Source organism: Dryobates pubescens, chromosome 11, assembly GCF_014839835.1.
Source record: "Dryobates pubescens isolate bDryPub1 chromosome 11, bDryPub1.pri, whole genome shotgun sequence".
In the NCBI taxonomy this organism is placed as follows: domain Eukaryota; kingdom Metazoa; phylum Chordata; class Aves; order Piciformes; family Picidae; genus Dryobates; species Dryobates pubescens.
The window spans coordinates 4045240-4059414 of record NC_071622.1 but is presented as its reverse complement, the minus strand read 5'-3'; the positions used below and the strand labels follow the sequence as shown (position 1 = coordinate 4059414).

General features: G+C 40.2%; 1 protein-coding gene across 1 annotated transcript in view; it reads left to right on the top strand.

The window, feature by feature from the left end:
- Positions 1–14175, top strand: part of ELAVL4 (ELAV like RNA binding protein 4) — an 80835-nt gene that overhangs the window by 3229 nt on the left and 63431 nt on the right. The gene's annotated exons all lie outside the window — the stretch shown is intronic.

Sequence of the window (14175 nt, the reverse complement as noted above, 5' to 3'; positions counted from 1 at the left end):
GGTGTAGCAGTGTATTTGTAGTAACTCTGGATTTGGTCAGAATGAATAGGGGGAAGAGTACAGTAATTATTATTCTGGCACTAAGTATAATACTGTCCTAGGCAGAAAAGAGTATCTCAAAATTAATGATAAAATATGTCTATCATACAAAATTAAGTCTTGGTGGTAGTTTCTTCACGTTTGCTTGGGTTTTGAAGAATTTGGGCTAAAGAATTCTGTGTTCAAACAACAAAGGGGTGCATGCAAGATCTAGGATTAAAGAGCAAGCTGAAAAATCATGACTGAACTCAGAAACAGTGACAAAATAATTGTGGTCACTTCCAATTAGCCTGTTTACTTCACAGTACCGATTTCTAAGAAAGTATATACGCTGGTGTTTTATTAATTAGCTTTCCTTGATTCTTCTTACATATCTTAATTAAAAGTTTGGTTGTAGTTGTTAATTATGATGTACTTGTTTAGCCTTTTGTTTAGTCTTTGTTCTGTTTGTGAATGCTGCTTTCGAACTGCATTGCTCTTACTCAAACATCTTGCATGATCGTTTTCCTTGGGGGTTACAGAAATGATAATCAGCCTTATGCTTGTACTGTTTCCAGGTGCCAGTAAGAGAGACTCTTTGGAAACGATAGCTCAACAAACAGACGTTTTGTGTTATACTGTGACCTAGTGCAGTTTGTCAAAGATTGAATTTTAAAGCATTAAAGTGCTTCATCACTAGCCTGGACTGCTGGTGAGATTTCCACAGTTCCCCTTTGGTTCGGCTTCAGAGTTTTAGTTTCAGTGGGTTCTCTGGTGTGGAAAGAGGGTTATAGTGGAGGACCCAAATGTGTTACAGTTCTTGCAGCCTTTCTTTTTTTTTTTTTTTTTTGGTTCTCTAGCTTGTTTGTTTTTTCTCCAAGCCACTAGCAGCAAGTATAGCATAGATGGAGAACTTTAAACCTCTTGTGAAAAGAAATAACATGTCAAATACTGCAGTATATTACTGAATTTAAAAAGCAATTGACTTGTGAACCAGACTTGGTGAACCATTTTATTCACAATGCCTTTTCATTACTTATTCAGATAATTGATGCAATGTTTGAAGTCCCTGAAGTGCACAGAAGCATCTGTAATTTCACTGACAGAGTAAACTGGTTTTTTTTAGAAGTAACTTCTGTATCCTCACAATGCAGAAAATACACAGCCTTTGTTTCCATAATGATTTGAAGTCAACACATGGGAGATTTGGGTTAGGATTTCCATAAATTAAGGGTTTTTCCCAGCCTTCAACAGTTGTGTTTTAGTAGTGAAAAACGAAGTGTAGTTTCTGTGAGAGTTTCATGTGGCTTCAGTAAAAATGAGCATTGTGATGTTTCATCTCGCGTGTCAAGAAGTAACAATTAAGTTTTGTTGTTTGTGAGACTGCTGATAATGCTCCAGTTCAAGAACACATTGAACAGATGCCTCCTATTGCCATCCACTTCAGTGTGTTTACTGGCGCTTCATGCAGCCTAGGTCATATTCTTGTTTTCGTGTTTCTAAGTGCTCCTCTAGCCTCTTCCTTCTGAATGCAGTCAGCTGCTCCCTGATTTGGTTTACACGCTCTTAGTGTCTCCCTCGGGTTCTCTCCGTTCACCCGTCTTTCACAACAGTCTCTGCAAGCTTTGTTAATCAGCTCATCCATTTGCATTAGAAGATTTGGGTTTTTTCCCAGTACAAGAAAAATTCTTTGCACCCCTCACTGCTTGCTGTCATCCCTTAGTTTGGAGTAAATTTGTCTCTGCTTCCTAGTTTATTATCAAATAAACCTGCTGTACTTGGATAAATGTACACTCTTCGGTGGGTTTTTTGCTTGTGTGTCCATCTATGTTATCTGGCCCCTTGCCTGCCTTTGTGAAAAAAGCTTACTTTTTCTTCTTGATTGATTTCTTCCACTTGGCTCCTTTCATTTTCTTCACTGACTAGTAGTTTTGTCACTTCTGGGATTTCATGCACTATTTCCAACACAGTTGACTTTATTTGAACCATTGTCTTCCATGCAATATATAGCTAAGGAGGCTTTTCATCTTGTTGCTGTTCAGGTTTTCTTCTCCTGTTTATTAGGTCTTTCCCCATTAGGCAGACTGGCTTGCTATAAAATTAGTATCTGCCCTTGATGCTTTCTTCTGGGTAATATATGAACAGCAAATTTCCTGACTTCCCCAACAAGCATGTTCACTGTTTATCCTTTTGTTTTTACTTCATCTTATGGATGGATAATTAATGATTTATTTATTTTTTTTAGTCTTTTTGCACCCCAAGGCATTCATTCTGACATCTTCAGTTGCAGTAACCTGTGTGAAGCTACCCTTGGCTAAGCCATTGTTCATTGCCTATGCAGAACTTCAGAGCCTCTAAGGTGTTTTGAAATGGTTATTCTTTAATAAAAATACTTCTATTGGAGGAGCTTTCTAGGTCAAAAGAGAAGGCCTGGCACCCTTGAGGCAAAGAAAACTTGCCCATCTCCTGTGTGCATTGCCCAATTTCAGAACCTCATCTTCCTGGAAGGAGTCTTCTACCAACTGCAGGATCCTAAAGCCTGTCCTCTGCTGTAGACCTAGCTGTAGATTATAGAAGATTTACCTCACCTCCTCACACATACCAATTTATGGAAGTAATAATACCACAGCTCATTTCCTTCAGCTTGTTAAGGGATATGATGAGTTGTGCGGTAGCTGGCCACATGCAATTTCCTGTGGGTTTGCAGAAGGGTGGCTGCTGTGCTGCTTAGGGGATGTGCAAACAGGGTTTGCTTGCACCGGTTCAGATTGTGCTGTAAAGCTGTATTAAGCACCTGTGCCTTTGCTTGAGAGGTTATTACTGTTTCTAGATCTGAGATTAGCAAGCTTCATTTACAGAAGTTTTGATATAAAGCTGCTGTGATAGGAAGCTGATCTGATACTCAGACTCTGTTTCCAGATCTGTCACTTGCCAACAGTTTTTAATAGTTGCTTCTCATTTAAGTAGCTGTGTTTTTAAATAGCTTTTGTTTGGTTTTGTTTCTGTTTTTCTAAGAAAAGCCCTTATCCTAGCCTGTCTGCCTGCTGGTCATGTGTTCCATGCTTAAGAGTTTTTCTACCCCACTGGCAAGTCCTGCATGGATGACAAAGTGGAAGTTTTGGAGATGCTAAACTACTACAAGCCTTGCAAAACTGAACATTCAAGAAAAGCTTTAATTTGAGCTTATCCCTTAAATAAAAGGAAATTGCACAGCAGTAGAACTGAATGTTGAAATCTTGAAAGCATTGTTTCTGCAGAACAAGGGTCCTGCTAGCAGCTTTGATATGTGGGAGATTATTTCTCTCATGCTATGATTGAGAAGAGATAAAGCATTTGGTATGTGCTTATTGACATCCTAGGTAGCATTTCATAATCCAGGCGATTTAGGTTTTGGTTGAACAGAGATACCTGTTGACTGCTGCTATTTGCAGTAGTAGCTTTCCTGTTAGTAGTGTACTCATTGTTTTTCTTAAAGCAGGTAAATTCAGCTTTGTCCTGGAAGAGTAATTCAAATCCTTTTCCTTGTGAGTTTCCTCTTGCACAGTGCTCCATGCTATGGTTTATCCTTGGTTCACTGCAACTTTTCTCAGGCTTTCATGTAAGAGTGTGGCAGCACCAGACCTTATCCATGTATGTGTTTTAACATGGTGGCAGCCAGATGTACTTAACTACAATAGATGAAAGTAGTCAAGGAAGGAAAGATTGAAATATTCCAATTCATTCAAAGATTAAAAGAGATGGGTAGAGAAGGAAAAGATGGCATCTTCTGGTTAGCATATTAAGCACATTGGGTTTGGTGGTTTGGTTTGATTCCCCACCACCCCTCCTACTCTGAAGAGTATGGTATCTGACCAGAAAAGATGATTCTGGAAGAACAGTGTGCTCTAGAGGAGAAAGCACTAAACTTTCCACTTGAAGGAAAATGTCTTGAACGCAACTGCATGCTTTACTCAGGTGCTCGGATATGTCCTTATTGTCTTGTGGTCCCTTTGACCTGCATAAGTCATCTGTGTTGGTTGCTCTTTCAGTAGTCAGCTAAGGGATCTGAGTCCTGAGTAGGACCTATGTGTAGGTAGGAAGAACCTGTAAGAATGCCCAAGCAGCAGTGTGTAGTAGGCTTGCCTTAGCAGATGTGTGACAGAGCAATAAGCAAGATGATAAAAAGCCACAAATGTAGTATGTTTGTGGGGAAGTTCTGTGTCATGTTGGTCACTTTCTGTCAAATAACTTAGATGGTGAATTATGTCAGGAGGTTTTATTGTTTCGTGTGATTTGTGAAGCCTCTGTTCTTTCCATTAAGAGTTCTGGGAAACTTAGTGTTAACAGGACAATCAAATTTCCCACTTCAGTGGGACCATAGGAGGAACAGAAGTTGCCACTCCATGTTTCCCACAGCTGGCGATGTGACTGGAAGGGTGAGGAACTTGCTTTCTAGCCCAGATAGGAAAGAAATTGATGCCAGACTACTTTTGTCCTCTGCTGGTATATGGGGGAAGATATTAAGGTCAGCCCCAGGCTGTGTGTGCTATGACAGCGTAGGTTGTTCCCTTTACACAGATGGTCTAACTAATGAGAGTACATTGCTGAACAGAGTTCTGAATCAGGGTTATTAACACCCAGAACTACCTACCATTTATGGAACCACATAGTTAAAAGGAATTATTGGTAACACTAGGATGCTGCATGTAGTACAGACACTTTTGGGCTCTTTGTGCATTTCAGAGCATCTAACCAGTCTTACCCTACAAATGTTTAACTGTCAAAAATCCCAGCTGCGTACCCAAAAGATCTATGGTTGGAGATTACAGTCAGAGGTACGTTGCCTGTTGTCTGTTTTTCCATCCACTTTCTCAAGGGTAGTGGTCTGCTTGCTATGTGAAGAACTGGAGGTCTTCCCCTCCAGGTGCCAGCACTGTTTAAGTGAAACAGGGTGGTGGTGGTGATCAGGGAACTCAAGACCTAGGAGCACACCTGGCAGTGCCATAGCCCCATGTCTTCCTCCTTGTTTGACTCCCTGAATCTCATGCTGCTCTCTACGGATCATGTTACCAGAATCCTGTTTGAAGTTTTGCCAGGTTATGCTGCTTATGTAGCACTGAACAATGCATTTGGGACCCTCTTGTAGTATGGCACTGTAGCTGGCTGAGTGTTTTTTTCTCCTTTCTGTTAGCCTGTCAACTGTGATGCTCAGCAGTCAAGCTGTAACAGAATGGTTAGGTTGAGTTTGTGGACAGGCTGGAAAAATGTTGATGAGCAAATTGGATTTACCAGAGCATCTGGCCTGTCCATCCTTATCTGAACCTTACAGGCAGTCTCTTGTGTAGAAATGGTGAAGTTTTTCTAGTTTCATAAATTGCCTTATAAAGCTCTCATTAAGCTTAATTGCAGCATTTAAAAAATGAATTCTATAAGGGTCTTGTGGAAGCATAGACTAACATGCTTCTTTCCAAATACTCATTTTTAGTGTCTGGTCTTACTTTGGTCTGCTTAGTTGGTATCTGCAACATGTAGGTTTTTTTCCTTCATTCATTACTTAAACTTATGAAACATGCATTAACATCTATTTTTGACAGATTTTATTATTTTTTTCTAATAAATGTTACATTCTTAGGATACCAAGGGGGAATTTTGGCCATTCTTTCCACAGGGAACAGCAAGTGGTTATTCACTAAGGGGGATTCATGACTTGAAATTTTGCATCTGTCAGCAGTATGTGCTGAGCTTCAGGCTTTGAGGGAAGCTTTCATAGTCTGTCATGGGTGCAGGCTGTGTGTATGGCGGCTCTCAATGATGAAGGCTGGAGTCTTGAACTTAAGTCATAACTGATGTCAGTGACAGGAGCTAAACAAAATGCTTGGTGTGTGTAATCTGGGTTGCTGAGGAGCATTCTGTGCTAGTGGGAGTTTCCTAAGCATCAAAGTCTTTGTGCCCTAGCATATGGCAGCTGAGAAGTGACAGAGGCAGGAATAAATAAAGCTATGTCATCATCCACCAGCCTGGGGTAGTCTTGGAACTAGCTGAAAAGGCTGGCTTCCTGAACAGATAACACCTAAGTATGTGGCCTCATACTCCATGTTAACTATCTTGCATTTACCAGTGAGGTCAGTGGGAGTAATTGCCTAATAGTTTCATTGAGCCTTACATTTAAGTGGTGCTATTAACCTAGAAGGTCATGTACTGAAATGTTGCATTAACAAAAGACATTTTATGGTGTACACCTGTACCATCTGAAATCTTCGCAGAATCAACCAGGTTGGAAAAGACCTGAAAGATCAAGTCCAACCTATCACCCAATGCCTCATGACAACTAAACCATGGCTTCAAGTGCCACACCCAATCCTTTTCTGAACACCCTCATGGATGGGGACTCCACCACCTCCCTGGGCAGCACATTTCAGTGGCAAATCACTCTGGGAAGAACTTTCTCTTTACCTTGAGCCTAAACTTCCCTTGGTGCAGCTTCAGACTCTGTCCTCCTGCTCTGGTGCTGGTTGCCTGGGAGAAGAGACCAACCCCCACCTGGCTACAACCTCCCTTCAGGTAGTTGTAGAGAGCAATAAGGTCTCCCGAGCCTCCTCTTCTCCAGGCTAAACAACCCCAGCTCCTTCAGCCTCTCCTCATAGGGCTTGTGCTCAAGACCTCTGCCCAGCCTCACTGCCCTTCTGTGAACATGTTGAAGTGTCTCAATATCCTTCTTAAATTGAAGGGCCCAGAACTGGACACAGTACTCCAGGCAAAAGATCATTCAGGCAATAGAAGCTGGAGGAAATAATCTGAGGAAAGAGGCAGTGTGGATGTGCTGTAGGGATTTTGTCAGGCATTGCTAGTAGTTGAAATTTTCTTGGTAAAATGTTCCACAGCATCACTGGTTTTACTCTACCCACAGAAGGAGGGCCTCTACCACAGCAGAATAAAACCTAATATCCTAATCTATACCATTTAAAATAGTAAATATGCTCACTAGGTCTATGTTGGTTGTCTGTGCTCTCCTGAAACATTTTAAGTGAATTTTCTTTACTCAATATGTGGTCCTGTAGGCATTGGGGTATGGAAAATGTTAAAAATAGGGGCCCATTTCATTTATTAGGTGAGTTTCAAGTTCTTTCATTGTTCGATGTCAGAAGAACAATTAAGTTTTATCTGAGCAGAGCAGGGTGTCCCTAGATGCAGGTTACAACGCATCCAGTGATACTATTAAAAGAAAGATCATTTGTTGTTGCATTGGGGAATCCTTATAAAACATCAGGAAAACTGCCTGGGAGAATATAAATGTGTTCAAGCAATGGAGTGAAATACTCTTAAACCAGAGGGTGATGGCCTGTAGCTGGATAGGTTTTCAGCGTAGCTGTTTTGATGTGATTGTTGTTTTTCCCAACAGTCGTAAACTGGATGTACTGGAACCCTTTTTCTTGAGGCTTCATCTGTTTGGAGCCCAGAACTAAAGCTTCTGTTAAGGAGAGATCATCTAGCCTGGACTTCATTAAATAAACCTTAGTGGCATTTTTCTTTTGATACATATGTGGCTTACAGGCTTCCAGGGATGTTAGGCTTTTCCCCCATACAGGCCAGCACAGTCTTGCAAGATTTGCTTTGTGTAGCAGTTGCAGGTGCATTTAGTCTTGACACTGTCTTGTTTTGATCTGCTTCTCTGAACTGTCTGAAGCTTGCCTTCTTTGAACCACTATTTAAGAAGAGCTATGCTGAGATACACTCAAGATCAGACTGTGGTGGTAAAAGTCAGCGGGGCTGCCAAAGTTCAGGTGAATTTGCATCTAGATGAGCATCAACTGGTCAACTCGTGAGTTTGGTCTGACTAAAGATGCACTTTGTACCTAAACCAGGCTCCCTTAGATGGTCACCAGATACCTGCTTAATGCATAGCCAGTGAAGTTAGAAGAATGATTTGTCTTGTTCTGAAGGAGGTTTCTAGAGCGGGACAGATTAATTGTTCCTGGGAGGTGACCGCTTCCTATGACTGCCTCTGTGAAGGGGGATTTGGAGAGACTGGCTCCCCCTGCAGATACGTGACCTTAGGTCAGTCTAACCATGGGACCTCAGGACTGATAGGTTTCACCTTGTCACATGGCAGGGATGTTAGGGAAATGGAGCCTGGCTACTGCTTCACGTCTTTTACCTGCACCTTGAGTTAAAAGTCAGTCTGAAGTAGTGAGAAAACCTTGCCTGTGGCTCTGAAAGAGGCAGTTCAGAGCAGGAGTAAACTTGCTCTTTGGCTCTAACCTGCCAGCTTCTCCAGCTCAGCTGTACAGATCCCTTAAAACCCAAGCACCAAATATTTATTGCTTAGTAATTATAACCAGTTATTTATTAGGAAGTTTAGCCTTCAAACCATTTTTATAGCTACTAATGTATTTTTGAATGGGCTTCTTTTACACGAAGTGCTAAAAATACCCATTGTTCTTCATCTGCCCTACTTTAAAGGAAGCTAAAAATCATCTGTTAAAATGCCTGACATTTTGCAAAGATGAATTTAAAGAAAACTGAAAATGAGGATTGAATAGGAAAACCTTTGGGCTTACTGACTAGAGTTGTCCAGATCCCAAGACACTAGCTCCATGAACTGTAGAGAGCAAGAAGAGGAGCTACAGATATTTTATTTTTTAGCTGCCTTTCTTTAGCCCTTTCCTGCTTCTGTGTCAGTACAAATGGTTCAGAGTTAACATTGATCCTTTCTTAAATATTCCATCTGCGCTGGTTTTTCTACCTTTTACCCTCTGTTTTTTACCTTCTTTGTTCTTCTTTTCATAAAAATGTTTCTGTACTCCAGATTATACACTAAAGAGCTGTGTAAATTATATTCACAAGGGAGCTGTTTATGCCTGAATTTTGGGGTACCTTACTGGGGCATATTTTTTAACCCTTATTTGTCAAGGTATAGAGTGAAGTAGATACACACAGGAAGTCTTGAGACTTGCAAATACAAGTATAAGCTTGAGAGCATGAGGCAGTCTTGAGTTATTTAATTAAGCCCTATGAAACTCTTTTCCTTTAAAGCACCCCAGGTATGGGGATAGGTTGTGTCATAGGGCTGACCCAGATGTGACTGAGGGGGTTTTGTATATGCAGTAGTAATATTTATTTGCATTCTGCCTACTGCTACTAAAATACTGTGTAACTGCCAGCTGTTCTAACAAGAAGTAATTGGGACAATTAATAGCTCTTGACACTTTTTATTGTCTTTACTGTTGTATCTTTCCTGGTTCTGTATCCTTTTTGTGTAATTGCAAGTTGCAGGAGACATAACCCTTTCTGGATGCTGCTTATTGGTCTCCTTTGATTTCTCTTGTACCTCTCTTCTGATCAGGCCACCTCACACGCTTCCCCAGATCTTTTTCTGATTGCTGTCTCAAAGCTTGGAAACATCAGCACATTAATTCCCCTTTCAGGTTTTTATCTTTGTTCTTGTTATTGATATTATTTGGCCTGAGTGCAAGGCATATAGGACACTGTATTTCAGATTGGTTTAGCAAATCCATTAACTCTTCTAAAATTAGGCAGTCCTGGTTAGAAGGCCCTGTTCACTTTTTTTTATGAGGGTTTTTGTGCTCATAGATAGGCACATTAAAAATGGCTGAACTCATGTAAATCTCCCTGGTAAGTCTAGACTTCTTCAGTGTCTAGGTCCTTTCATTATTTACAAGTAAATACATTTTAAAAATGCAGTCATAAATCTTTGAAAACATCTTCATTTGTGCTCAGTTGAAACTTTGCGAACTGTATTACGCAAAATTGACAGCAATGTAGAAATGTTTTAACTCTTCTCTATAGGTAGGGCTGAGTTCTGCTTGTCGTGATAAAGGAAGGGTGCTGTAGAATTTAGGATTCTTGATGTGGAATGCAAATGTTAACATCTGTAAATGTAAAAGGAAGAAAACAATCGGGACTGGAAACATTGAAATGTATATACCTGAGTCAAAAGCAGAAAAATAAAAAAAGGAAAAATGGATGACAGGTATGTTGTGTATTAACAAGTTTATCTGGGATATAGGCTGCCTTTTGCTTTTCAGACTTGCAGCTGTGCCTGTGGGTTCTTTAAGATGAACTGAGAAGAGGCCAGGCAAGACATACTGTGTGACTGAGAAGCTGCTGTGTTTTGCAAAGCATCAGTTAGGAGCCAGGAGAGCAGCATGGAGCCAAGGTGCCAAGGACGTTGCTGGCCTTTGGACACACTGGAAAGGTGCTGAATCACCTTCTCCAAATCCTCCTTGCATTGTGGCAGAGATACTCGCCCACTTCTTTGGTTGGCCTGTACCCTGACATTCACAGGAAACCTTTGCTGATATTCTTCACTGATCTACATGCATGCCTAAATCTGCATGGATGCTCAGTTTTCATTTTGGAAAATGAGGATGTGATTCCCCTTGCCATCAGAGCTATTTACATGTACTCATTTTGTTACCTCTGTCCTCTGGTGTGCCCTGGAGAGTTTTGTTCCAGTCTCCCAGTGTTCAAACATAAGTATCCACAGTGGGATTTGCAAATACACACGTCTTTGGAAAATTGGTGTGTAATACTTAGAGCAGCTATGCAGCATCCAAATTACACATCTCATAAGGCATGGAAAAGAAAGTGGGCAAGCAACATTAAATAGCATATTTGTGCAAAAGCAGCTGAAGTGTGATATCTGTGGGAACTGTGACTACTTGCCTAAGCTTCATGTATCTAAATTCCATATTTAGGGTTGTAAGTATATCGAAGGTTTTTTCATCATGTTTTGTATCTAGTGTCTTTTCATTCCAGGCTTCTTCAAAGAGCCTAGAGCTGATCTTTACTTTCTTTTTTTTTTTTCCCCTTTTTGGGCACAGATCAAAAAGGTGATAATTTCTCCAGGTAGATCTGTGGCGTATTTAATCTCTGCAGCATCAGGAGGAATCTTAGTGCACCAGATAGTACATTGCAGCAGAGCTCATACAGCTTGTCAGAGGGGTCTGAGACAGGGACAGCTTCCTGCATTGCCAAGAGGATCATCAAATAAAATAAACTAATAAAGGCTCCAAACCACATCAATCACCTTTTTTCACCTAAAAAAATTGTATGGTATTTCAGCCTTTTTGCGGGTAGTGTTCAGTTATTGTGACAGTTATGTATTTTGTAGTGAAAGCTTAAAAAATTTACTTTTTCTCCAAAATATGAATTCACTAACCTTAAAGAGCAGTTGCCTGAAGAATGTTTTCAGTGTCATGCAGTGTTACAGTGTCCATCAACCACTCCTGCTTGATTTCCACAGGGCACTTGGAAGGGTGTTCTATTTTGCTGCCTGCCTGTTTTTTTAACTGTTCAGTAGCTAAACTGTTACTTATATATACACACTTCATTGTAAGCTGTTCAAATAACAGTGCAAAAAGCTTTCTGTACACATAAGTAACCTGTTTAACTATAATTTTCCTGTCTACCATCTTGGTCCCTCCCATGTCCTGCACACACATGGGGAAAGGTGGTCTGCTTAATTGCACCAAATACTTTTTAGTTGTTGTTTTCTGGAATCTGGGGATGAGCAGTTTGGCCCTAGCTATTCCACCTAAGCTGGTGACTTTCAGCATCACTGAACTGCATGTGTAGTTTTTCACATTTTCTTGTCATTCCATGCATAACTGTAAAATCATGTTCGGTGTACATTTGTAAGGGGTTTCACACCCCTCTATATTCCCTTTTTCTCTTACTGCTCTATTTCGGTTACTCATGCAGTGAATTTGCCAGTGGTTCAGGTAGTGCAGGACATTTTAAATTGAGATCTGCTGATGGAAAGGCAATGTGTGAGCTCAGTGTTGTTAAAGATAGTGTTGATGTGACATCTTGAATTGGAGACTTGTTTCCACAGAGGTTCTTGAATTGCTGCATAGGGCAAACCCTAGTGCTTGCATTGTGTAATGTCCTTTCCCAACCCATTGTCTTCTCTACTAAATTTTGTAGTTCAAAGCCCTCTTTTATCCTCACATGCATCTCCTTTGTTCCTTGTCCACCTGCATACTCATCTGCCAAAAAAACCCAGAGTTTTTTAAAGAATTTAAATACTAGCTTTATGATAGGAATGTCTTAGAGAAGAATAACAGTTCTAGGCCTAAATGTTTAGTCCCCTGGAAGAGTGGAAAATGAGGTGATGGAAAATGGCAGGTTGTAGTTTGCAGGCAGCAGCATTTAAATGGTTTGCTGTAATCATATTAGGATTGAATTAAACTGAGTTCTTTATTTTGTTACTGCAGTGAAATAAGGCTGTTACTGATCACTTTCTCCTCCCTCTTGCTTTGATTAGCATAAACTCAGGCAGCAAAAATGAAGAGTTCTGCAACAGTGCATGGAGAAACTGGTGGGAGAGGGTCTGAGTTGGACTTTTGTGTCCTTGCACATGAGAGCTCTGGTGCTTTCCCTAATAGACTAAATGAGACCACTGCTGCTTCATAAGAGGTCTGTTCCAGCCACATTGCTCTACAGCTTGGCAGATGGTGGCATGTGAATGGTTTCATATTGATTGGATGGATTTGCCTCAGGGTAAGAGGAGTGTGGGTCCTTACAGATGCACTTCTAGTTTTGGTTTGTGTTTGTGGTTGTTTTTTCCTTTTTATTGGGGGGGGGAAAAGTGTTTGTAAAACATCTCTTTAAATCAGAGGAGTGTGTGCTAATCAAACTACTGAAGCTATGTGGAAATAAAGTCCTTAAATAGCTAATCACAAAGACCAAAAAGCCAAGAATACTTATTTACTAAATGATTACGTTTTTACATTAGAAGAAAGTGACACTTTTAATTAGTGTTCAAGGCATATGGTGAATGAGAAAATAAGCTTATTTCATGCAAACAGAAATCGATGCAAATAACCTTTCTCCTCATAAAAAGGGATGACTTGAAACTCAATACATATTCAAGGAGGTTAAGTCATTACTGCATCACTTTAATATTAGTTAAAGGCCAACAAAAAAAATCACTGCCCTGCATATACTTACTCAGCAAGGATTGCTATAAATGAGAGAACTAGGTGATGGTACTTTGTAGGTGATAAATCTAAAGAAGCCCTTGTCCATATAATGCTTTCATTGTTTAACCTCGGTTAAATAACCTTTTGGGTTTTGCCTTGGCACAGGTAGTTGCCAGAGATGCCTTAATCCTCTGGTGATTCATTCCAGACGGTAAAGACATTGTGATGCTCTCTGTTTATTGTCTCTCACCTCTGTTTATTATCTCTCACCTCTGTTCTGTTTCAATCTTGTAAATATTATTTGTAAATTCTTCCTTGTGAGATGACTTTCCAAATGTTTGTGCAGCACCCAGCACCAAGATCCCAATCTTGTTCAAGCCTCTGGGTGTTGCTGTAGAGCATTGAGTGAATTCTTAAATTATTTATTTTTTTTAAGCAATAGAAGTGTTCCTTAAGGTGCTTGACCTTAAAGTGAAAAAATAACATTAAAGTATCTTGCAGACATGTAAGAAAAGGGAGGGTTTGGTTAGGGAGGCTTGGGCATACTGTTGAAAACTGGATCTTCTCCAAGTATTTCAGATCTGTGCTGATACATGCATCAGTGGTGTCATAGATGAGTTTAATCCAAACTACAGCAATATCTTACCAAATTGTCTTAGCATTTTCTTGAATGTGTAGCTCATATTTCCTAGCAGACTCTGCCCACATGTGAACTATTCACTTGGAGAATTTAGTTTCCATGAACGAATGTTGTTGTGATGAACTTGATTCAAATTTCGTATCTTCTGTGGTACAGGCCACCTCTGTGGGTGTGCTTTCCCTTTTAATTCCACTTAGCTCTCAGAACTTGTTGAATTTTAACATTTAGTTAATTTTTGTTGAGTGAAATGCCCCTGTATAAATTTTTAAGTCCCTTTAAAATAAAAACAACAACAACAAAAAAAAACCACCCACAGCCCTATGGTATAGATTTGCTTCCGGGGAGGAAGAGGCATAAAACTGCAAATCTAGCTTGCTTTTTTTTTTTCCATCTTGCCTGATAAGTGTGGGGGGTATCTATGCTGTATATCAGAACCAGCAGTTATTCCAAGAAGGGGGGAAAAAAAAATCTTCTAAGATGGTTACTTGAATCTGTGTACACTGCCCACCTGGTGGTTATGAAGTGAACTGTTACTTTAAAGAATAGTTTAAACAACAGCCATGTTTGGGGCAGGCTAATCTTGCTAAGAGA